The sequence below is a fragment of the Marmota flaviventris genome, chromosome 15 (assembly GCF_047511675.1).
Source record: "Marmota flaviventris isolate mMarFla1 chromosome 15, mMarFla1.hap1, whole genome shotgun sequence".
Taxonomy (NCBI): Eukaryota; Metazoa; Chordata; class Mammalia; order Rodentia; family Sciuridae; genus Marmota; species Marmota flaviventris.
Genome location: NC_092512.1, coordinates 40,442,290 through 40,448,828, shown reverse-complemented (window position 1 = coordinate 40,448,828; position 6,539 = coordinate 40,442,290).

The window sequence follows — 6,539 nt, the reverse complement described above, 5'->3', positions numbered from 1 at the left end:
CTCATGGTTATATGCATTTACCTCTGCCCAGAACAGGATACTTTAATACCAGCAGTTTCTCTCAGTCAAATCCCTCAAAAACAACCTCTCTTCTATTTTCTATTACCGTAAATTGGCTTTGTCAAGACTAAAAGTTTTCAAATTTTATATCAATAGAATCATATGATACATGTTCTTTTCTGACTCACTTCTTTGACTCAAAGTGGTATTTTTAAGTTTTACCCTTCTTGTTTCTGTATTATATCACTCTCTTTTTAGATATCTTATTATTTTGGAGAATAATTGTTGAAATGCAATGGATTTTCTGAAGACAGGGGTTTGAAGATGACACCAAAGTATAAAGAAAACAAAATAAAATAAAGATTTTTCTTCTTATATTTGTTGACCTTACAGTGGTAATATAAAGAAGTTCAGTGGAGATTTTACATGTATTCGCATGTACACATCTAAAATCTAAGTATAGATTTATTTACATATATACAAATATGTGTATATATAAAACACATCCAAGTAATTTATCACTAAAATTAAATTCAGAACTAATTAGTAGAGTTCACAGTGCTACATGTGTAAAAATTCTTCTCAGACCTAATAAAAATGATAGGCTTAAGTATTAGGATGTGAGCTACCCAGTCTACCAAGAACATATACTAAAAGAATTTTGAAATCATTCTGGACAAGGTTGTTGCAAACTTGTTACCACTGGCTTATTACTCTGTGTTTCATTGCAATTGAAAAACTAGCATAGGCTAGAGATCCTATTAAATTTGTTCAATCATTCATTCTAAAGACATTTATCTAAGTTAATAAATATTTGTTGAGTATCTTCTGTGGGTCAAAGATTGTTGTAGGCACTGTGCCCTCTGCAGTAAACAAAACACGATGCAGATCACTATTCTCACAAGGAGAGGGTGGCAATAAAAAGCAAATGAATAATTATTTCAGAGAGTAATCAATGCTAAGAAGTTAATTTAGAAAGCAGTGAGGAAAAGAGTGATGGTGAAATTGGGGCTGGTTAGGTAGGGCACTCAGGCGAGGCCACATGGATTAGAGGGCATCTAAGCAGAAGGGAGAAGGTATTCATCATGCAGTAATCTGAGGGATGAATTCTAGGTCAAGGATGAACAAATTCCCAGGCCTGAAGCTTAAGCAGGCTGATCTGGTCGAGTGACAGAAAAATAGTCAGTGTGTCAGAGCCTGGTGGAAGGAGACAGAGTAGAGATGAGGGCCCAGCGCAGTGGTGCATGCCTGTAATCTCAGCGGCTCTGGAGGCTAAGGCAGGAGGATGGCAAGTTCAAAGTCAGTCTCAGCAACTTAGAGAGGCCCTAAGCAACTTAGTGAGATCCTGCCTCAAAATAAAAAAAAACAAAAAGGGCTGAGGCTGTGGCTCAGTGGTTAAGCACCCTGGGTTCAATCCCCAGTATCAAAAACAAAAGAAAAGAAACAACAAGAAGAGGAGATCAGGGCAGGGAGTAGGTAGCAGGGTCTTGTAGATTCTGGTAGTTTCAAGTATGATGCGATGCCATTGGGAGATTGTTAAGCACAAGCATTGAAGAGATCTGATTTTTTTTTTAATTGAAATTCATTCTGGCTGTTGTGTGGAGAATGAATGGTAGAGTAAAAAGAATGGAAACAGAGAGACCAGTTAGGAGTTCAAAATCTTTTATTTTTATTAAAATACTTTTGGTGCATTATAATTATATGTACTAGTGGAATTCATTATGATATATTTATATATACATGTAGCATATATGGCTCTATTTCATTTCCCTGTGCTTCTCCTTTCCTCCTATCTCTCCCATCCTCTTTCTCTGTTCTCCCAGTTTTGCTTCAATTTTCATGAGTTTGTTTTCCACTTTTTTTTCTTTTTTTCTCTCTAGCCTCCCCACACGAGAGAATTTATACAACCCTTGGCTATGTGAGTCTGGCTTATCTCACTTAGCGTGATGCTCGCCAGTTTCATCCATTTTCCTGAAAACTGCATAATTTGTTCTTCTTTATGGCCCAGTAAAACTCCATTCTGTGCATATACCACACATTTTCTTTATCTATTTATCTGTTAACAAACACCTAGGCTGTTTCCATAATTTGCCCTTTGTGAACTGTCCTGTTATAAACATGGGTATGCATGTACCACTATAGTATGCTGATTTTTATTCTTTTGCAGAAGTATTAAGGAGTGGTATAGCTGGGTCACATGGTGGTTTCATTTGTAGTCTTTAGAGGAACCTCCATACTGATCTCCTTAAGGGTTGTACTAATTTGCAATCCCAAGAAAAGTGTATGAATATTCCTTTCTTCTCCATATACTCTCCAGCATTTATTATTATTATTTTGTTGTTGTTGTTCTTAATGATTGTCGTACTAACCACAATGAAGTGAAATATTGGCATAGTTTTGATTTACATTTCCCTAATTGCTAAAAATATTGAACATCTTGTCATATATTTGTTGGCCTTTTACATTTCTTCTATTCAGAACTATTTATTTGCCCATTTATTGATTGTGATTTTGGGGGGTTTTTGGTGGTGAGTTTTTTGAGTTATTTATACATTCTTGATATTAATCCTCTGTCAGAAGAGTAGCTGGCAAAAATTTTCATCCATTTCCTGGAGCTTTTTTTTCATGCTTTTAGTTGTTTCTCTTGCTGTACAGAAACTTTTTAACTTGATACTGTGCCACTTATTAATTCTGGTTTTATTTCCTGAGTTTTACTAGTCTTATTGAGGAAGTTAATGCCTGTGCCTATAGGTTGGATTGTTGACCCGTGTTTTCTTCTATCAGTTGTAGAGTTTATGGTCTAATTGTTAGGTTGTTGATCTACTTGTGCTAACTTTTGTGTAGGATAAGAGATAGAGATCTAGTCTTATTCTTCTACATGTGAATATCCAGTTTTCCCAGCACCATTTGTTAAAAGCTTGTCTTTTCTCCAACGTATGTTTTTGGCATCTTATCCAAGATCAGGTGACTATATTTGTGTGGGCTTTTTTCTATCTTCTATTCTGTTCCATTGCTTTATATGTCTGTTTTTATGCCAGTACCATGCTGGTTTTGTTACTATAATTCTGTACATAATTTGAAGTTGGGAATTGGGATGCCTCCAACATCATTCTTACTGCACAGAATTGCTTTAGCTCTTCTAGGTCTGTAATTCTTCCATATGAATTTTAAGACTATATTTTCTAACCCTGTAAAGGATGTCATTGGTATCTTTCTGGAGATTGCATTGAATCTGTATATTGCTTTTTGGTGCTATGATCATTGTTTTAGTCAGCTTTTGCGTCACTGTGATTGATATACGTGACCAAAAAATAATAATGTAGAGGAGGGAAAGTTTATTTTGACTCTTGGTTTCAGAGGTTCAATCCAGGATTAGTCAAATTCATAGCTCTGGACCTGAGGTAAGGCATATCATTATGGTGGAAGGGAACAGCAGAGGAAGGCAGCTCATGACATAGCAACCAGAAGCAGAAAGAGAGTTCCACTCATTGAGGACAAAATATAAACTCTAAAGGCACCCCTCCCAGTGACCCACTTCCTCCAACCACATACTTCCTGCCTTTAGTTACTACCCAGTTAATCCATATCAGTGGATTAATCCACTTATTAGGTTACAACTCTCGTAATCTAATTATTTCACCTTTAAAAATTCTTTCCTTTTCTCACACATTAACTTTTGGAGGACACCTCATATTTAAACCATAACAGCCATTTTAATAATGTTAATTTTGCCTATCCAAGAACATAAGAAGTCTTTCCATCTTCTAGTGTCTTCAGTTTCTTTCTTCCATGTCCCATAATGTTTACTCCTTGGTTAGGTCTAGCTATGTTAAGATAAATCTGTGTCTATTAGATTTACCAATAAAAGTGCTAAATAAACTGTGGGATATGATCATCTGAAGATCAAGAAAGAAGGCAGGCCTTCAGAGAAATATTTGGAGTTGACAATATAAAGTCAGTATAAAAAACAAAACAAAACATGTGATGGGACAGGTGACTTAGGAAGAGTCTATGGAAAGACAAGATTGAGTTCTGGGGCAAGTTCCTTGCTCTTGGCTATGTTACCATCAATTTGATCTTTATCATCATTATGAACATTTTCATGAACACCATCATTTATTAAGCATAAACTGTTCTAGGCAAAATTGAGTGAAATTTAAGAGAAATATAGGGAGGGCAAAAAAATAAGTTCTTGCTATATGGAGGAGAGGAGAAACAATGAAAAGTTGGGGTAATGAAATGTTATGCCAGAGGTTAGCTCAGTGAACAGCAAAAGCAACAGACTTGGAAGGTCAGACAGGATTTGAAGTGAAGGTGACATCTGAATATTTGAATTGGAATGTTTGGATTCAGGGGAGTGTGACCCGTGGAGAAAGACTTTTCCAAGAAAGAGGAACATTTCAAAAGTGGAAGATACTAGAGGGCAGAGAAAGATCATTAAAGAGACAATAGTTCTGAATGAATTTGGTACAGGCAGTGCATGTAGCAGGAGAAGAAGTGTGTGGACTGCCATGGCCCATGTACATCATGATGAGAAGGCTGACACTCCATCTTGAAGGCACTAGGAGAAGAACAAGTGGCAGGACAAGAAGGGTCTTAGAACACAAAAGGGTCTGAAGCTACAGAAAACAGAATTCAGGTCTTGTCTCTGCTACTTATTAGCTTGGTGGTTTCAGAGATATTGCTTAGCCTCTCTAAGGCTTGGTTTCTACATCTGTAAAATGGGTAGAACAATAAATACATGGCAGGGTTGTTGCAATATTGAATATAATAAATATAAGACCCACCCAATGGGGAAAAATAAATGGCTGTGATTATTTTGCTATTATTTTTACTGTTGTTAATAAATTTATAATTTTTAAAAGTTTTTTTAATAGGGGGAGGATTAGAGAATGCTGAGACCAGAATTCATTATATTTATATAGATATAAATGGTGAGGCCTTGGAGATGGGAAGAGGGACAGAAGAGAGAGGTTTTTAACCAAACAGGACAAAGGAACAGGGTTGGAGAAGAAAAGGAAGGAGTCTCAAATGATTCACGTGTTTCAGAACTAGACCACTGAGTAGGGTGGCGGAGTAGCTGTTTGAAATTGAGAATATTGGAAAATAAGTACATTTTGTGGAGAAAGGGATAGGTTTTTATTTAGGTATATTATTTTACCAGATCTGTGAAGCTTCATGTAGGAGTCTGAAGCACAACATATGTAATCTAGCTATAGATGTGTGTGGATAAGAGGGACAAGGGAGAGTGGATTGGGTAAGAAGAAAAAAGAAAAGATTGGAGAATCCTGGAGAACATTGAAATGTAAGGATGAAGAAGAAATGTCAGGGCTGGAGATTAAGGGGAAGCAGGGCTAAAGACATATTAGTTAGTTCCCCTAAACTGCCACCTAGTATAGACCCATGATAGGTCAGGACCACTCCACAAACTGTATGGCTCTGGTTGGTCACCCTCTTCAACTCTAAGAAGTAGCAGAGACATTCTTACATTATGGTGAGTATTGAGCTCTTGGAGGTTCTGGTTCCATTCAATGTGCTGAGAAAAGGAGCAGAGGCCTAGGGCTGGAATTAGAGGAGAAAACTGGTTACCTTCCATGCCTCCTCTTCTAGGCCACAGAGGAGGTCTTAGGTTCTGAGCCAGTGAAAGAGTTTTGCACACTAGCACATGAAAAACCATTTTGGTTTGCATCCTTCATGCTCCCAAGGGGCATGCCAGAGTCTCAGACTCAGACTACTATTTGGGATTGAGTCAGCTTCCAGGATCATTCAAAGTAAATAGTAAAGATTTTAGGGAGATTCTTCAGGAGTAAGCATACCAGTCCTGACAGATAACCAGAGAAAATGGGGAAGCCAACCCTAACCCCAACCCCATGCAAGAAAATGACATAGTGAGAGTGAATGTGAGATGGGCTCCCACAGAGGGAAGAGACCCTTAGGGAAGTTCATGCACATAACCAGTGGAGGTAAGGAGTGACAGCATAGAGGAAAAAAGGAAAGTGGATTTCATGCTTTGCACTAGACATAAGGCTTATTGGAAAGGATCTACTCAGAGACTAGACTATAATGACTGTGCCTGAATTCTCAAGGAGATCTCCACCTAGGAGCCACCATTACCAGGAAGGATCCTCATATAAGTCACTGAGTGTACAGAACAGGTTGTAGTTAAGAGCAAGACTTCAGAGCTGGATTCAAGCCTGAACCTACCTCACTAGCTCTGTTACCTTCACTCAGCAAGTTACATAACCAATCAGAGCCTCCATTTTCTCTTCCATAGTAAGGGTATCATAATACCTGCACCCACCTCATAAGTAGTGCTCTAGGGTAGCACTGATCCATAGAGCTTCAGTGATGATGATGAGAATGTCCTGCTTCTGCATGATCCAAGACAGTAGCCACTAGCCACATGTAGCCATTGAGAACTGGGAATGTTGCTACTGGGATGGACAAGCTGAATTTTAAATTTAATTGCATTCGAATTCATAAAAATTTTAAATAGAGGTAACTGGAGTTTATCTTATTTAATCTTTTTGGACAATTCT